Below are 20,922 nucleotides of genomic sequence, written 5' to 3'. Positions count from 1 at the left end.
CCATTCATTTCTTATTTCATTTATTCATCTATCCAAAATAAACTGATGGTTCTTACTGCCACTGAATAATGGTTAATATAATTATTGATATAATTAAAAACAGAATTGGGGCCAGAAATGATCCTTTGGGGACAACATTATAGACTGGGTGGTGCTATACTGACAAGTTCCCTCATATCACTGCTTTCATTTTTCTGACAAAAATTCTCCCACTAATTTCAGTTCTGTGCCATCTATGCCTACTCTATTTTTTAAATTCCCAAATCAGCCTTTTTGAGAAGAACTGTGTCAAAAGGTTATTTAAAATCCAAACTTGGCCGGCATAAATGCAATCTGCTCACTGATTTTTAATAAACTTTCAGTAACAAAATCTAAGCAATTTGAGATACAAGATTTAGCCCATCTAAATAAAAAAATTGTGCTAAGAAGTGTCTGGGTGTATATATGAGTACATTATAATTAAAAACTCAATATCTAATTGTCTTTCCTGGGACTGAGCTTCTGGACCCAGTCTATCAACCATTATTTTTTTTGTGCAATGCATGCTGAGCCCCGAGTCTCTTGTCATATTTGCATATGAACTTTTGTAAAGACTTTCCCTCCACTTTGTTTTTCTCTCCAATTGCATTTTACTCCCACACTAAGCTCACATCACAGTTTTCCTTGTATCCATTAGCTCATTCCCATGTTCAGCTTTCACTTGTGCCCCCTCTCCATCAACATGATCTAAGCCCTATTCAACAGTATATGCATGTGTAGTTTTCAGGCATTTCGTGTTCATATTTATGCACAGATTTCTTCTTAAAAATAGCTCAATGCTACAACAATGCCAACTTAAGTATTTTATTTTACTAATGCTCTATATCATATTTTACAATTAACTTATTACCACAAGGAACAGCACAGTGGCTATTATGCAACAGAAATCCTCTATGTTTATTAACAAATTTCTTGAGTATGAAAGAAAAATTTGCAGAAATAATTAAAGGCACTTTTTTGAATCAAGTGTGACCTTCATTGAAGAAAACAATCAACAGAATGCGCACTATTTAAAGTTATGTTATATAAACTTACAGAATATGATATATTTATCTAAATGTTATACTGTATTCAGTGAAACTTTGTGGAGGGGAAAATATGAAATGTTAAATGCCTAAACATTCTAATATTCTAAACTATAACTTGTCACCTCTCTTCCCAAGTTACACAAATTTCAATCTTTTATTAAGTCACTTTAGTGTTGTTAACAAATTAAAACATACAAAGAGTAAAATAAATTTAGCAATATCAATTTTCTGAGGCAAAGGGCCCTATGTACTAAAACAAAGGTAAAAAAAAAATGATTAACTTCACAATTTTTCAAAAAATATGTAAAATGACTAGACAGTAACACTTTGAATCCATTACGGAAAATAAATAAGCCAGGCTCAGTGATTACTATTCAAAAACAAAATACCCACTAAGCTACGGGTTTATCAACGTATGTTTGTATTAATGTCTTATCCACACAAAACACATTTTACACTATCATCTGGTATGTTACAAACATAATCCAACCATTGTATACACTTTTCTTTTAAAAATGTTTATTTGGCTTTTTATTTGATTTTTTATTTTTTTGTACCTCTACCCAGTATTTTCATGGATGTAATGCATTCTAGTATAGATGAAACCTTATAATTCCCACATGTGTTTTTAGTGTAGGCAAACAGTAATAGCTGCTGCTTGTAAAGACTTTTCAAAACCCAAGTTTCAGAAAAAAAGACCCCAAGACCCAAAGAGAGCAGTTCCCGTGGTGTAGTGGTAAGACGCTCGCCTGGCATTTCGCGAGCTCTTATGAGCTCGATATGAACCCAGGAGCTCTGAAGCTCCTGGGTTCATATCCTGGCCGGGGAGTATTTACTGGGCATCAATCTTTAACTGTAGCCTCTGTTTACCCAACAGTAAAATGGGTACCTGGTTGTTAAAACGATTTGGTGGGGTTGCATTCTGGGGAACATAGGATTAAAGACATGCCCAAAACGCTACGAGTGCTAGTGGCTGTACAAGAATGTAATAACTCTTGTACTGTATATATAAATAAATAAAATAAAATAAAAATAAAGTTAACAAAAATATGAAGACAATGTAAGGCCTATGATTACATTTTAACTCTTCTTGTTTTCTTTGATATGGAGCTTTGTTGAGTCATACTGCATGAAAGAGGTACCATCTCTTTAATATTATAAGCTCATAACCTTACTGAATTAAATAAAAATTAATTTACAATTTGTTTAGGGTAAACATAGGATATCAAAGTTGCTCAATCGAATACCCACAATACAAGAATGATTAAATAATTTTTTCCAGGAAACTAATGCTTTTAATACATTTATACTGTACAGTACAACCATTTATTTTAGTTATTATAATGTTGGATGAAACATGTTTAGGTTAATGCCACATATTCATAACTGATGATGTTTGAGTGTATGCATAATGGGGATATTTATAACAATTTAAATATTACTGCAGAATTACATTTAAGGCCTGTATCAACACCTAAATTCTAGATATGGAACAAATTAAAAAAAACTATAACTGCCAATCACTATTAATTTAAATACTTTCCAAAATGTACAAGATACAACTAAAAAAGTTTATTGTTATTGCTATAGAGGCATTTTTTTTAAGGTTACACATGTTCAATCTTCACTTAATTTATCTTTTTGCCCAATTATGCAATGAACTAACAAAATCTTTACCAATATAATTGACATAAAAGCTTAATAACTTCACTTTTCTAAAAGCACGCGAGCATCTCGTACAACATTTCAAAAAAATATAAAAAAATCCAGAGCAAAATAAAATGATCATCATAAATGCCACGTGAAACAATAACTGCATCTTCATGCATGCAAGAAGTTAAATATTTTACTGTGACAGATGCAAACATTTATTATTATTATATTATATTCTATTATATTATTTTGTATTATTATTATATCATCTATTATAAGTATATTAAATGTAAAATGTTTAAATATAATTATATAGCTCACATTTGAGAAAAGTATCACACGATTTTAAGTGTTTAAAAAATAAACATCAGGTGATGACAGATGCCATGGGAAACTAAGCATACTGTACTGCAATGCCTAACAGCTGGTAACCAGCTGCATGCATGCATGCATCCCTCTGCACATCGCATCTTCAAAATCCTCTTATTATGGCAAGTTGCATTTGAGATTTTTTTTTAGATTAAAAGGGCACAGGCTTATATAGTGCTCAGGTATAAATAAAATCACTATTAAATTAAACAAAAGCAACGATACTGTACTTGTTCTTATCAAAATCTTTAAAGTTCTTTTTCTCACTTTTAAAGAAGTGCCAAATTAATAGAGATATTAAGAAAAGGCCTAAGCTAGAGAAATAATGGAACTCCTGTAATTTGATAAAAACATTCATTTATAATCCATATTTAGTTATACAAAGAGAAAAACACAACCAACAGCTAATTTTAAAGCTGAATAAAATAACATTGCAGTTTTCCATTATGCAAATGCCTCTAACACTAAAATGAAGCAATACCTCAATTGTGAGCAATAACTCAATCCAATTAGCCAAGGCTTCATAAAAAAAAGGAATAAAAAATTTATTAAAAAAAATCTGTTGCTTTGAATTAATTGATGAATCATTGTTAGAGCAAAGCAATGCTGTGCAGAACATTCTTTCCCACACAAAACTGAACTCATAAATGACTTGTAACATTTAAATTTTGCAAACTCTTCAGTACTATTTTACATTCTTGAAAATATTATTACAAAATAAAAATAATATGCATATAGTATGCCTATTATATAATAGGCATACTATATGCATATTAAATAATATGCATTACTATCAACACCATATCTTGTGAATGTGCATGTATTCATGTATATGTTACTATTTACACTGACATGCAGCTACTGAAAAAGAGCTATATTCAGTGTCCCATCTCTTAAATATATGGTAACAGTGTAAACAAATTTCTAATTCCATAAGCTGTGTGTGTGTGTGTGTGTGTGTACTCACCTAGTTGTGTTTGCTGGGGGGTTGAGCTCTGGCTCTTTGATCCCACCTCTCAACTGTCAATCAACCAGTGTGCAGATTCATGAGCCTACTGAGAACTATCATATCTACATTTGAAACTGTGAATGGAGTCGGTCTCCACCCCATCACTGCCTAATGCATTCCATCTGTTCACTACTCTGACACTAAAAAAGTTCTTTCTTACATCCCTGTGGCTCATTTGGGTACTTGAGTTTTTACCTGTGTCCCCTTATTCGTGTACCACCCTTGTGTGTGTGTGTGTGTGTGTGTGTGTGTGTGTGTGTGTGTGTGTGTGTGTGTGTGTTACCTGCAGTCTTAAGTTCAAGTGCAATCTAAATGAATACAGCAAAGTTATACTAAATGGAACATTTAAGAAATGTTATTCAAATCAACAATTACAGAACAAAAATTATAATGTAATTGAATTGTATGTTGATGTATAGGTATAAATAATGTACTGTACAATCCAAACTACTGTAAATGTTTATTCTGTTTTTGTTTTTATCTATACAGTATACAAGAGCTCTTGTATAAAGCCAATAAGCCAATAATGGCTTAAACGATTTTTCTTTAAGACTGGGTATTAATATTAATAATAAGACTGGATATTAAGCTATGTACAATTCAAGTACAGTACAGTATATGGTATGATATAATACAAAATGAATAAAGACAAAGAAACTTAAACAAAACTTTGTTTTAAAAGTACAGGTACTATTTACACCTGCTAACACAGTAGAGTGTACAGTTCTGATACAGTATTCATCATAACACTGTGTTATTCATCTGGCTATTTGTTATTCAGCTGGCCATTCACAATAAGTATGCCTTCAGTGTGCCTCATACTTTTTAGATTTCATTCTCTCCAAGTCAGCCAGAAAACTTGACTTAGGCTACAGCAGACTGTGTTTCTAAATTGTAATTTGCTTTATAACTATTATACAAGATTTTGTAGCTATTTCATACATAGTAAATAAGTAATTCTTAAAAAAGCAACAGAGTATTGCACTGTAATATAATATCTTGGTAAAGTTGTAATTTGTTGAGAAGAATTTCATTTTTATATTATTCTGAAGATATCCAATACAAATTCATAAAAGTAGTTCATTAAAAGGCAAGTAGCATAATTGGTAATTCGAAATCTAAATATTGTCAACACCACAGTGTCTACATACAGTATATTACTGTATATATATACAGTACTGTAATTGTAAAAAAAAAAAAATTACCTGCTCAACAAAGTACTTTCTGCAAGATAGCAAGTAGTAAGATTTCCATTTACTGTATGTCACTTAATCACACTGAGGAACAGCATCCATTAATTAGAAAAATATGTAAATTTAACACCAACAAAACCTGTGTATCTAGGCTAAACTATGTCAATTTGTTTTAATAAATTATAATATAAAATCCAAATTACTGTACAAACAGTACTAAATGTATCATAAAAGTGAAGGAAAAAACAAAATACTGTACAGTACATGTACTGTACATTTGAACCCAATGACACCAAGAGGATTCATAACCTATGGAGCTCCAACCAAACTTTCAGATAAGAAGTTGGAGTAATCCACAGAAACCAAAATGCCTTTACAATTTATTATTAAAGTACTCTATATTTAAAGCTGAAGAGATCCAAATATTGTACATTGGAACCTCTGAAACCCAACTGCACTCCATCTATATATCCCAACTGTGTTTGCAATTCAAGAATCTCTATATTTCATTCACAACCAATGAGCCCTAACAACACTCAATAGTCAAAACAATTACCAAATTGCCGTTTTAATTAAATTCACATCAACGTGGATAAAAAATAACGAATAAAAAATAAAATAAAATAATAAATACAAGGACCTTCATGTCCCACGCCCCCCTTCCAATAAACTGATATTATTGCAATTTTGAATGCACGATTTTAAAGCATGTGTAAACACTTCAATCATTTCTGAAAATGTTACTGGAATGCTCTAAAGAGCATTATTGGTTTAATGTAATAATAAAACGTGATTTTTTTGTACTATTAGTATCAGAGATATGGAAAATATAACATATCATGCATATGTGTGAAAACTTACAACTCCCTCTAAACACAAGGGGAAAAAATCTTGTTGATCAAGTAGTATGCTTACACTGTATATACTGAGACTGATCAAGATACAGCATAGCATATTGCTACTGTACCCACACACGACCCAAATAAAAAAAAAATCACTAAGTGGTTGTCTACTAGGCCAGGATAGACTCATGCTGTTCCAATAAGAATTATAAAATGAACTATCCACAAGTATGATGGAGTCATACTGGGAAGACAGCTACTGACAATATATGTATATATATATATATGATGACTAGCAATGTTTTAAATGGAATAATCACAAAATGATAAAAAAATCTTCACGTTACCTTGGTCTTCTAGCAGAGCTGACTCAAGACCTTGGGTAGGTGAACTTGTTTGAAGCTAAGTCTCATAAAAACACAAAAGTATAAAAATCACTTTAGTTACTTGCCAAGTTAATATCTTCTGAAATACAATAATTATACAATAATTACTTTTCTCAGTGTATTGCCAGTATAGACAACACATGCACTTTCACAATCGACACCTCTTTCTCATGATCGTGGCCTGTATCTCACTTCAATAGGCTATATATATATATATTCTTTTGCACTAAAACTCTTAGGGGAAATCATTCTCTGCTTGAGCCTTGTCAATATTCTATTAATTCTAAATTAATTATAAACAAAATAAAAATATTTGTACCAAATTAAAAAATACAAGTACCTGTAATGCCAATGGGTAATGAATCGCAAGCAGATGAAAGCATCAAGCACTCTTGCGAGGGGGGCGCCCAAACACCAAACTCGGAGAAACAACGGTAATGCTTGATGTAACTATTTGCTAAAACACACAATGTCTTGTAGAGTTCACATCAAAGTTGTATGATCAACTGATCACACTGCCACTTGCTTTCGATAAACATTATACGGATGGAACATCCAAGCAATGCAGACACATCACAAGAGAAGAGAGAAGTTTTCGCTCACTAAAACAATAACAAAAACTGACACAATTGTACACCACATTTACATAAATCCGTCAATATTAACTGAGTAACTACGGGAATGTGAGACACTGCGTGCGAGACCCACTGGAGCACAAGTTGTGAGTAATGATGTAGAGGGAGCGGGAGCGATGCAGCAAGCATCCCCCTAGACTAGTGGGCAGTGGGGGACTGGTTGGTGGTGGTGGCGGAGCGCGGCCACCACAGTCTACTGCTGGCACAGATACCACTCACACTCTGCTTGGCTGGCAGCCTGCCTCTCTGTGCTGCCTCCTCCTCACTCTCACACTTCTTGTCACCTCCACTCAGCAATCAATACAAGCACAGCACTGTCTGCTTGCAGGAGGCAAGGCCTGCCAGGAGGAGGGCGAGTGCTGGGTGGAGGGGAGGTTTGTGGAGGGGTATGGAGGAGCGCGGGTGGCGAGGGCGTGTACTGTGGGCGTGGGACACCCAGTAGCGGCAGCCTGCAGTAGCACCACCACCAGCAACGAGCTCGGCGCGGCACTGCTCACCTTGGCCGCTGCAACACTGCACCACCAGTGCCGCCTCCACCACCTCACCTTATCTCCGCACGCAAAACTCCCTACGCTCGACCCGCGCCACCACCGCGTTACCTGCACCCGCCACCGCCGCGCAAGCACCACGCTCAACGCTACTGCTTCGCCCGCTGAATGCAACTGCAAACCGCAAATGTCAAGCACGCAAAAAACCGGCCACATTCTCTGTAGCAAGCAAGGCTCCAAAAATTTCGCTACGACGTACTCCATTCGTAAGATGTCTCTAAGAGTCATTATATACGAAAAGGAGGAGTCATTTGCTGCCTTACGTAATACCTAGAATACTTACCGGTATAAATATAACATTAAACATTCAGTAGTGGTCATACATTTGCCGAAATCTCATCGAAACCTTTAACTCCTCAATCGGAGTTTAGCTCCTTCGACTTCCTGGAATCTTTGTCTCAATAGACGACAGAAGGAAGAACAAGTGACGAGCGTCCTCGGGGCCCATAGCGGGTCGCTGGGTGCTCCAACACTCTCCTCGAGCCGCGACGCGCCTTCACGCGCTCACTCGACTCTTAAACTAAATCCCATTTTCTCATCCTATATTATACCCTATGTTTGAATACCTTCTATACATCGCAGAATTAACACGTTTCTAAAGATTTCTCGAATATGCGGCTTGATCAGTTAATCATCTTGGACACTTATTCATTCGAGAACGGAATGTCTATACATGACATAGTCACATTCATGAATTACAGCCTTTGTTGTTCAAGTGCAAAACCACATGTGAAACATGTGGAGGCCTACTGAAGAGTCGCCATACTACCTTTAAACATACATTATTATTTGCTTACATTGTAAATCGCGAATATTTATTAAGAAAGGAAATAAAAGAAGAGTAGCTGTTAAGTTTCCTATAATATTTAAAAAATATCTTATATATTAAGTAACCGTAAATAATTTATATTAATTTATCAAGCCTCTGGCAATTGTAATTCTGAGGCCTGACTCGCAGAGAAGGGTAGGCATGTTTCGGACGCGTTATTTTGCAACACATTTAAAGAACAATTACCCGCAAGTCAAGCGCGTTAACACCACTATCACGCTGACGAGAGCGAGCACATACGGGCGACAAGCGACGAAACCAACTGTTCCCGTGAAATAAAACAGGGCTAGAAACGGTGTGGAAATTGGTAGGTTGCAACCAGCCGTACTGTCAACACCCTGGTATAGGTTACACGTGATGCCGGAGGGAGGGGCTATGGTCCGCCCGCCGGCAAGTGCGCATATATTGTCCTCTCGATTGGATCTCCTAGACACACAGCACCGCTCCTGTGCCAGTTAAGTACACTGCGGGCTCACCATAGCCCGTGCTACTTGCCCTGCTCCTGTGCCAGGTAAGCTACGGGCTCACCATAGCCCGTGTTACTTGCCCCGCTCCTATGCCAGGCAAGTACACTACGGGCTCACCATAGCCCGTGCTACTTGCCCTGCTCCTGTGCCAGGTAAGCTACGGGCTCACCATAGCCTCTGCTACTTGCCCTGCTCCTGTGCCAGGTAAGCTATGGGCTCACCATAGCCCGTGCTACTTGCCCCGCTCCTGTGCCAGATAAGTACACTGCGGGCTCACCATAGCCCGTGCTACTTGCCCTGCACCTGTGCCAGGTAAGCTACGCGCACACCATAGCCCGTGCTACTTGCCCCGCTCCTGTGCCAGGCAAGTACACTACGGGCTCACCATAGCCCGTGCTACTTGCCCTGCTCCTGTGCCAGGTAAGCTACGGGCTCACCATATCCTCTGCTACTTGCCCTGCTCCTGTGCCAGGTAAGCTATGGGCTCACCATAGCCCGTGCTACTTGCCCCGCTCCTGTGCCAGGTAAGCTACGGGCTCACCATAGCCCGTGCTACTTGGAACTTGTTCTCAGTAGCTGAATCTATAACAACAACAACGATTGGATCTCCTTTCATCCAATCTACTGCCTCGCAGTTGTGGCCAACGTTCGGTTGAATAGATTGAACGCTCCCGGAATTTTTTATTATTATTATTTTTTTTTTAGTCGAAACAATCGTGGTCGTCTGTGCAATGATGATGTAATAAATTCCTTCTGTTCAGTTGAAGGCTAACTAAAAGTTTAAGCTGGCCTTTTGCAACCCGTCATTATTGACGATGTAAAGTATTTGCCAGCCTTGATTGCAATGCAGTTTACATAGTTTCGATGATCACAGCTTACTAATATATGTGTTGATACCATCCTGCCGCGTGCATTGTTTACGAATGAGGCTACTCTAAACGCTATGCCTCAGTTATAGGGCTTGTTAGATTATTCGTTAATGACCATATATATATATGTCGACATTCAAAGACTTTTAGTAGTGAAACTGTACACATTAGTCAATACTAACATTTCTTTGACCATTAATTTTAATTGCAACTTTACGTCGTAGTGTATGTCTCTCGCGCACACACATAAAACACATACACATTTTAATTTATGTAAATACATATTAAGGCAGAAGCAAGAATATTGTTCAACTTTAAATACAACTGGAGAAACTAATCAGATGAGTTTCTGGGGGGAACCCTACACAAGCCTCAGGCTTCCTGTCCACGCCAAGGCCATTGCCTACGGTGGCAGTCAAGTATATATATATATATATATATATATATATATATATATATATATATATATATATATATATATATATATATATATATATATATATATATATATATATATATATATATATATATATATATATATATCATCAGCCCGTCCACCTGTTTAGGTAGTACTTATAATAATGATGAGGACCTCGAATTGTGTGCCTTTATTTGTGTATCTATCTCCATGTCTCTGTCTCAATGTCTATGATTGAGTGAGACCCAATTTCCTGAACCGATTATGTGCCTCTGTAACCCTTTCCACCCCCACGGGATGGGTATGGGGTTCATAATAAATAAATTAAATGAAAAATTATGATCAATCCGCTGTCTTCGGGAACGTAAACAGGTTGAGGGGAGACGCTCGACAAAACATAGCAGAGTATATATATATATATATATATATAACTGAAAACTCACACCCCAGAAGTGACTCGAACCCATACTCCCAGAAGCAACGCAACTGGTATGTACAAGACGCCTTAATCCACTTGACCATCACGACCGGACAAAATGAGGTGATAGCCGAGGCTATATGAACCACCCCACCGCCGGCACTCGGATAGTTATCTTGGGCATAGCATTTTACCAAATCACCTCATTCTTGGGGCACACGTGAGGAACACAAATGCGAACAAGCCTGAATGGTCCCCAGGACATATGCAACTGAAAACTCACACCCCAGAAGTGACTCGAACCCATACTCCCAGAAGCAACGCAACTGGTATGTACAAGACGCCTTAATCCACTTGACCATCACGACCGGACAAAATGAGGTGATAGCCGAGGCTATATGAACCACCCCACCGCCGGCACTCGGATAGTTATCTTGGGCATAGCATTTTACCAAATCACCTCATTCTTGGGGCACACGTGAGGAACACAAATGCGAACAAGCCTGAATGGTCCCCAGGACATATGCAACTGAAAACTCACACCCCAGAAGTGACTCGAACCCATACTCATCATTTTGTCCGGTCGTGATGGTCAAGTGGATTAAGGCGTCTTGTACATACCAGTTGCGTTGCTTCTGGGAGTATGGGTTCGAGTCACTTCTGGGGTGTGAGTTTTCAGTTGCATATGTCCTGGGGACCATTCAGGCTTGTTCGCATATATATATATATATATATATATATATATATATATATATATATATATATATATATATATATATATATATATATATATATATATATATATGTCGTACCTAGTAGCCAGAACGCACTTCTCAGCCTACTATGCAAGGCCCGATTTGCCTAATAAGCCAAGTTTTCCTGAATTAATATATTTTCTCTAATTTTTTTCTTATGAAATGATAAAGCTACCTATTTCATTATGTATGAGGTCAACTTTTTTTTATTGGAGTTAAAATTAACGTAGATATATGACCGAACCTAACCAACCCTACCTAACCTAACCTAACCTAACCTATCTTTATAGGTTAGGTTGGGTTAGGTAGCCGAAAAAGTTAGGTTAGGTTAGGTTAGGTAGGTTAGGTAGTCGAAAAACAAATAATTCATGAAAACTTGGCTTATTAGGCAAATCGGGCCCTGCATAGTAGGCTGAGAAGTGCGTTCTGGCTACTAGGTACGACATATATATATATATATATATATATATATATATATATATATATATATATATATATATATATATATATATATATATATATGCATCAGAAAACTCTTCTCCGTGAAAGGTTCGAACCCCACAACGGTTGACAAACTTCCGGGCATCTATTTACTGTTTGTTGAACAGGCACATCAGGTGAAAAGAAATGTGTCCAATCATTTCTGTCCTTGCCGAGATTCGAACCCGAGATTCCAGATTGTTAGCCAAGAACGAACCCAACTGTACTACGGATACCCTGACATATTCAAAGGCTTCCTGCCCCATACAAAATCCAATTATAAATTAAAGAGCAAGTTTGAAACTTTAGCTACAAGTGAAGGTGTTAAACGAGGACATCAGTCCCATGAAGTTTGCTCAACTGACAGCTAGAACTGTCAGATCCAGGTTCCAGACCTTAACTGGAAGCTGGATATGACAGTAATACCAGAGCCCATGACACCGAGGGGGCCCCATGACACCGATGGGGCCCATGACAGAGCCCTCTCTCCACCTCTCCAGTGGCAGACAACACGAGGACACACGCCTCGCCGGCTCCACTCTCCCCGGATATCTAGCATGATGATTCTGGCGATTTCATGGTCCTTAGGGAAAAAGTATAAGCTCCTTCAGATTCACCTTAACTACCAAGCTGTCTTGCTGTTGTGTTCTCATTGCCAATACAATAGCCAGATACAGCCTACAATTTTGTGTTTTTTAGATAGAAATGGATTGCCGTAAATTCCACTGTGAACGTGAACGTATTTTGCTGTGTGGAAGTAGAGTTTGGCAGGTGATCCCCTACGCCCTCCTCCTCGCCTTAACCCGACCCCACTGGTCCCCTCCTCCCATGTGCCACTTCGTAGAAAATAACTTCCTTTCTAACAAGGAGCGTACGACCACAAGTAGTCCATCGAGGCCCCACGCAGAGAAAACATCACTGATCACAATGCTTACTAATATGATCACAATGATCTTACTAATACTTCGCATGTTTAGTGAATTGGTCGATTTCGTAAGTGTCTCTCTACCTATCTACCTGTCTACCTCCTGCTCTATACATACACCTACCTCTTACACTCTCACTCATTATAGTTCTCCTGTCTACAGTGAGTATATGCACCTGTCTCTGCGAGTTGTGATGAGGTGTTGGATGTGCTGGGGTTCAGGACACTAGTTGGATGGGTGACTAGGACGAGGGCTGAACAGCAAGGGGGGGCTAGCTACTGTGTCCTCATTTTCTCACTCATGTCCTCATTCACCTGTCGTCATTCCCCTCATTTATCGACCTTCCCCGCACCTGCTGCTCTTTCCCTCACCTGTCATCTTCCCTTCAATCTATACACACACACATTGTGTGTATATATATATATATATATATATATATATATATATATATATATATATATATATATATATATATATATATATATATATATATGTATATATATATATGTATATATATATGTATATATATATGTATATATATATATATATATATATATATATATATATATATATATATATATATATATATATATAATGTAGATTGCTATAATTAGTGTTTTTAATGAACCCTGTGACTATATGAGCCACAACTTTGAGCTTTGGTGTATAATGGTATGGTGATGGGATGTGGTCCCAAGCGTCTCCCCCAAAGTGTGTCTGTGCCGAATGCATCAACATATCGCGTTAATTCCCACTTCCAAATATATTGATCATTTGTTGCGTTCGTGTTGCAGTATATATGTGTGTGTGTCATTAAACCCCATGTCGGACTCTCACCGTCCCTCTCAACCCCCTTTCCCTTGAGGGAGTAATTACAGCTGCCTCAAGGGGGAAAAGGGTGACCCTTGAGTCCTGTAGATCCCAGGCAATTCCACATATATAAAGGAAGAAACCGACTGACGTTTCAGCGCTCGGAATCGAATACTATATCCATCTGGTGAGTACGAGGCGAATCAAATGAGGTTCGTAGCATGTTCTCTCCTCTTCCCGTCTCACAGGTATAATGACTAACACATATACGAGAGAGAGAGAGAGAGAGAGAGAGAGTCTCTCCCCCCCCCCTCCCCTCTCTCACTTCTCCTCCCGCCTTCTTCTCTCTCTTCAAACATCCACCCTCTACCCCCCCCCTTCCCTTTTCCTTCCTTCCCCTATCTCTGACTGTCTTTCTCTGTTTGTTGTTTGTTATCTGTCTCTGTCTTCTTGTCTCTCACTTTGCCCTGGTGGACCCCAGTTAGGCCTATCTCTGTCTCTGAATCTGCCTGTTGGTTTGTCTCTTTCTCAATTTATCTTTTCATTATATCACTATTAATATTTAACTATTTTATGTTACTACGGCCAAAGTATGAATATCAGAAATTTTAAGTTAATTTTTCCTCGATAAGTGAATAGTGAATATTACAATAAGAATTTTGTTTATATTTTTATGGCCAAAAGTATTTATCCAGGTGTAGCCAACAAACAGTGCAAAAAATAGTCGTGTGGGGGACAGAATGTAAACAGTTCCTCTTCAATTCTGACGACTCCCAACCAGCTTATGTCCGTCCCATACCCGAGACCATTCCCCATGCAAAATTGGGTGAGACTAGCCCCAAATGCCTCCAACTCTGGGCAGACAAACCGACACTCTCTCTCTTATCGATACAGATAGAGAAAATTAGAGGAAAAAAAGAAAAATGATAAGAGACACATCCTTACTGAGTCCGGAGGAGTTTCACTCGAGAAACAGAAGTAGGGCACACTCACTCCAGCTCTGAGTAACCTTATATATCCCCTCAAAGTCACTGATCGATCCATTCTTTGAACAGTTTCTTGTAGCGATAATAATATACTTTAATTAAAGTTAAGTGTCAAAACAGACTGAGACAAAAGCTCGTAGTTACAAACGATTTAGTCGAACAGTAAATGAACTTGAGAGTTTTTCTCACGTTATTCTCTCCGATTTTCTTAGCGTTGAACCTCCAGCTTCACGAAGCATCTCAGCTGCCTAAGAAGAAGGGGCGTGAAGGTAACGTTGTGTAATGAATCATAAAGATTTAACATCGTTTTGGAAGGAAGTAAATATAACAGCTGGGAATGAGGACGACAAAAATTGTGGTATAAGTAAACTTTAGGATATTGTAAGACGTATTTTCGATATGATAGCGGTAATATAGACGAACACAAGCATAAACAGGAGTAGTAGACAATAATAAGTACATTTGTGGGTGCAGAAACAGTGGACAGTGGAAGCGATTGCGACACCACATATCATCTATCTTATAATTCATCAAAACCTTTGTTACTTCACGACAGGTTATCTTACAGTGGATTATAACATGATTATTTCAAAGTAAACAGAGAGTTAGCGTACATAAAAATCAAGTCAGAGTGGGAAACCATTGCAAGTGGAGTGCCTCGGGACTGTCCTGGGACCTCTGTTGTTAACCAAATATATTCAAGATTTAGGCACAATTTTGAACAGCAACATTAGCAATTATCCCCCACCCACCGCATAGGTTCGAATCCTCATCACGGCACCTACGGATTTCCTCATTAGCAATTAAGTCAGTGACACTAAACAGTGTGGGAAAGAAAGCTTCTTAGATATTGCAGCTGGTATACTGATGTCTCCAGAAGATGTAGTACTTTGTTTCACTTATTCTTGAAGCTGTAAATGTTGGTTGCTTCCACCACCTCTGGACGCAGTTCTTTACACGTGTTTACCTCTCTCTCTGCATACAATTTTTATTGTCCCTCATCTGTAAGAGATATATTACCCTCAGTACCTTGCACGACGTGATCATATTACCTCTAGACTACTTCTCTTTTAATGTAGTTGGATTTAACTGACTTAGCCTGTCCTCACAGCTCCATTATGGATCTCTGGCTCTTGTCTCGTGGCGCATCTTTGAATTTGTTCAACTTTTCTTCTTATGCCGTACCAGGGGTGGGTTCCATACTGGAGCTGCACAATCTTGGAGTAGTCTAACGTACGTATGCTGTATATTAATATTATTAGGAGCCAGAGCCTTCGAGAATAGAATAATATTTATTTGATTTTCCATTGTCGGGGGATAGGAAACCTGTTTGGCTTATTGGTCCAACCTGTCCTCCTACAAAGAACGTCGCTTTTCGCTCGTATGCGTTTCATAAAGCCAAAAATTGTCGTACTAGGAAATTGAAACGGCTCGCCAAAGTGACGTTCTGTCCCGTTTTCTGTTTTGGGTCCTCTGGTAGGTTAGGAGAAGACACTTTCAATTGACCGTTTTCTTGACGTTGGAAAACCTTAGGAGGATTGGTGACCCTCAAGTCTAGGGCGTCTAGGCTAACGCCTGATTTTTCCTAGAACACAACCCACACCAGCTGCTAGGTAAGCAGAGGCATCAGGTGTATCGAAACAACTCATCCTCAGATTATGCTCGCCTAAACTGCAGCTGTCCCCCAAGGATTTATTCATCAATCTTAACGTACAGGGAAATCAAAAGAGGTGTTTCTTTAAAGATAAAATAATGTTATTTTATATTAAAAGTTTGTTTATAATTATGGAAGGATAAGTTGTGTTTGGTGTTTTAGTTCCGTTGATAATTATTTGTATTGACAACGTATGTTAAGAATTTAGAACGGTGCATTTCGAACACGGAGTGAGTGAAGCGCTCACTGTTTGGGAAAGGTTCGAATATGTAAAACACCCCATCATCAGAACAAACAGACGTCGGACTCACAGCCGTTTAAGTTAAATACTGATAATTTGAAATCTACATAAATCAGCATTTGACTTATAACTCACTTGACTATGCTCGAAGCTATGACTCAAAACGTGCTTCGTTTCGGCCTGAGGCCCGGCCGATTTATCACTCCCTAAATCAACGTAACCTAAACACGTCCAGTCTGATAATCCAGTAATTTGTCTTATACATCAGGCAACCTAATGACAACATGAAAATGTCACACATTATAAAATTTCTCAAATATAAATGAGTTTTAAAATATATATATTGTAGGTTTATTCATCAGGAATATGTAAGGTGTGTTCGTTACCACTTTAGGCTACGCTCGTCCATGCAGAAACCGACCCCAAAAACGCGTTCACTAAAGTTCATCTTTAGTGAACGCGTTAATACAAAATAAAGTATTTTATCATATATAAATTAGCACTATATATATCAGAATCTAATGTACAGGTAGGCCTAAATTAGGTGTTTAGGTTCTGTTGGCAATTTTTATTCGTAGACCATCAGTCCTCTCGTATCGCATTTTGACGTAGAAATCCCCTACGGCCAAAAAACTAACGTATTAAAACTCACAGCGGCCCAACAAAATAAATTGACGTACAGTTCCGTTTTCTACTCAAGGAGCCTCGGTTAGGTTAGGTTCAGGCCATTTAGTACATCATTTTCATGACGTTGTGAACGCTCGAGATGACAGGCTCGTGAAACATTTACAGAGGTGCGACTCGAACACAGGACGTCATCGAAACAGTGTTGGAGGAATATTCGAACGTGATCAGTTGTGAGTTGTGAGTATAGTGTATTTCAATCATAAACAGGGAGTTTGGCGGCTGAATTAACGAACATTTTGGCTTTGTTTATGAGTACGGGCTGAAATAACAATAACAATTAAATGTTATTAACATTATTAACTCAACAACAAAGATAACTCTAACAACAACAACAACAACAGCAGTGCAATATACGGTTAATTATACCACTAGAACGACAAAAAAAAATTGTAGTGGTACCACGGTAAAGACCTGAGTATATGTTATCGTTCGGCAGTGTTATATATCACGGAGTACATGGTCAGGTCAGGTTAGGAAGGTGTTTAGTGTTTTTTTTTTTTTTTTTTTTTTTTTCTACCACAGACGTGGCCACCCGTGCTTACCTAACAGTGCGTACTTAGCAACGACTCTGAGGGAATAATGTTTACCTTTCTTATGCCCCGCCTTCTAGCCTTGTCCATATATATATATTATATATTTAAATTAACTTTCCTGTCTTTTGAATTCTCTGTCGAATCTGATATAGTACATTAGTGACGTTGGGAACGGTCGAGAGAACATAGACTGGTTGATCACCCGTACAGAGTACCAGTAATTCCTTTAAATTTCTTTGGTTTCTTTACATTTCTCTCCCTTCCATTTATATCCTCTTGCCTTGCTTTCTCTCAATTTACGCCCTTGCATTGCTGTGGGCTACCACACTAGTTATGGCGGCTCTACCACGTGGGAGCATAAGGTGTACAGAATTAACGAGAACCTCACCTAGAGTCTGCAGTATACAGGTAGAAAAGCCTCAAGGCCTCGGAGGTAGATAAGGGATGAGGAGAGGTAGACAAATCCTCCAAATTACCGCCAGCAAGCAGACATAGGCCCACAAATCTAGCGTGTAAGTGCAGCAGGTGTCGTCAGCACGGTGTGAGGCGGTCTCTGCCCAGAGGCGCGCTGCCCCCCGGGGGATGGCGCAGCCAATCACCGTCGGGTATAACCTGGAGGAGTGAAATGCTCCCGCCGGCGGCAAATCTAAATGTCTGCTTCCTCCACACTATGTAGTGATCATATGCTCTCTGTCCTTTCCCTCCTCTAGGGCTGTAAGACTGAGTTCCCTTATCGTGTTCTCATAGCTTAGTACTCTCTATTCAGATACCAGTTTGGTTACAAGCCTCTGCACTTTATTTAAGTTTGGTTTTCTGTTTCACGAGATGTGGAAATTAGTGCTGGTATTCCAGTTCTATCAACACAAGGGGCTGTAAAGATGAGATCGAAAAAACGGCATTTGGAAGCTTATTATGCTTCCAAATGCCGTTTTATTGATTTCCAACTTCCCATATCCTACTGATGTTACCCAGTTTACGTGTGCATCATATGATAATGTTGAAATTATGGCAACAGTCAATTTCTTTCCATTGAATTCCTCAAGTATTAGAATATCTGTCCTTGCAATTGCTGATGTTGTGTTTTTCTATTACCGTCAACCGTCAAGCGGGTCTCATTGCATGTGTTGCTTTCCTCGTGGAACCTGGAATATTACGTCGTCAATTTTGGCCATTCGTATTTCCTTATGTCGTCAGCTTGGTACGTTTGTATCCCTCTTTCTGTCCGTATATACATATGCATGATTCAGGTCTCGGAACAGGTTGCAAAGAGGTGGAAAAGATGGGGGGGAAAGAAGGTAGAGGAGAAGGAAGAAGAGAGAGAGAGGGGGAAGGAGGAGGAAGAAGAGAAAGGGAAGGAGGAAGACGAAGAGAAAGGGAAGGAGGGAGAGGAGGATGAGAAAGGAAAGGAGAGGGAGAAAGTGAGAGGAGGAAGATTAATTGAAACATGAGAAAGGAAAGGAGGAAGAGGTGGAGGAAGATAAAGGGAAGGAAGAAGGGGGAGTTCCAAGAGAAACACATGGAGGAGGAAGGAGATGGTGGAGAAGAATCCTCGTGACGGTCAAGGATAACGTGTACGGAGCCTACCCTACACCACCATATACGTTCAGGGTTGCACTGACGAGAATAATACCGACGCCACACCTTTCCGTCCTTGCTATATTTTAACATCACTGAAGCATGCCACCCTGCCGGATACTGGCGTCGTGCTACCTTCACAGCTAATCGTAGTTAAGTGGGTAGCGTGTGTGTCTAGGGAGACTTCCGACATGAGCTCAATTCCGCCCCTTGCTTCAAAAGATAGATGAGGCTAGTGTGCTCGCGTTGTCGGGAGCGTAAGGTGGGGGACAGTCAAGTAGGTATTACTGTAAAATTAATCATATAACGTATAACACGTATAGAAAAATAAACTGTTATAAATCTTGAAGCGTTACAAACACTGATGATTAACACAAATTCAATAATGTCGACATACAACAAAATGAAAAAAACAAATGAACAAAATTATATATTAGCCTCAACACACAAGTTCTCCAATGCACTACAATAAGGTAGGCGTGTTTTGGCCGTATGAGTGTCAGATCTGGCAGGCTGTAGCTTGACTGTACGTCAGGATCTCAGACGTACAAGAATTTCTCAACTGATTCCATCCAAGGAAGACTGTAGTGGCCCAGGAAGTCAACGTGTGCCGTCTTAAGACTTAATATTTAATACATAAAACAAAAACCATTGGAAACGGAATGTAATATAAAACTATTGTAACTATTGTCTAGCTAAAAATGTATATATACCGTTGATACAATTGATAGTTGGGTAAAAAATGAAAGTAGAGAATTGGATTTTGTTGCAGAAATAATAAAAACTGTAAATGAACCACAATCAGTACTAAATGAAACAAATTACACCTGTCCAGAATCATTGCTAAATCATTTTTAACATACTATATTCAAACTTTTTCCATCCTCTTCGTAGAAAAGATGCTTATGTAGCCTCATACAAGGTTCTGGTACTTCTGCGTGGGTGGATTCAGAATCAGTACTTCCCAAAGTTTATTAATCAGTTTACGTGGCTTGCGCTTGCGAACTTAGGTTTTCCTACATATCACAAATGTCTTATTGAACTTAGGCCTGGAAGTTGCCATAGCCGATGATAGGACGTTGCATTTTTTCTTAATTACTGCATAACTTTAATTCTTGTAGGTATTTGGTAAAGTATTTTTTGTGCTTGAATTTGGTAAAGAAAACAAACTATAAATGTAAAATAATTCACGAGGACTCTTTTTTTTCTTAATATGCATTTTAGGATCGTTTTCCCTATCAGAAAATCTGCTTATGACAAATCATGAGATTCTTAGCATGTAAAAGCCAGAGGATAACAGGTGTTTGGGGTAAAATATCAAGATATTCTTGGAATTTATTCTATCTTAAATTTTAAGATATTTATTATATTTTAGGATTTTTTAAAATTAATTTTAGGATATTTAATAATATATCTTCATCCATCTGAAGATGTATTATTAAATACGAAAGTACTTAAGGAAATTCTTGTTTCAATTCTTCCTTCGTGGTCTGACACTGTCATATATATATATATATATATATATATATATATATATATATATATATATATATATATATATATATATATATA

At 38.2% G+C, this 20,922-nt stretch overlaps 1 long non-coding RNA gene across 1 annotated transcript; it reads right to left on the bottom strand.

The window, feature by feature from the left end:
• Positions 1-2,577: 2,577 nt before the first annotated feature.
• LOC138358264 (uncharacterized) lies at positions 2,578-8,413 on the bottom strand. The gene is made up of 2 exons (XR_011225300.1): positions 6,860-8,413; positions 2,578-6,598 (listed from the first exon to the last, which is right to left on the bottom strand). It is a non-coding gene; the product is annotated as an uncharacterized lncRNA (long non-coding RNA).
• Between the last annotated feature and the right edge of the window lie 12,509 nt (positions 8,414-20,922).

Source organism: Procambarus clarkii, chromosome 82 (genome assembly GCF_040958095.1).
Source record: "Procambarus clarkii isolate CNS0578487 chromosome 82, FALCON_Pclarkii_2.0, whole genome shotgun sequence".
NCBI classification, from domain to species: domain Eukaryota; kingdom Metazoa; phylum Arthropoda; class Malacostraca; order Decapoda; family Cambaridae; genus Procambarus; species Procambarus clarkii.
Note: the sequence above shows the minus strand (reverse complement) of the source record. Positions and strands in the feature narration are given on the sequence as shown.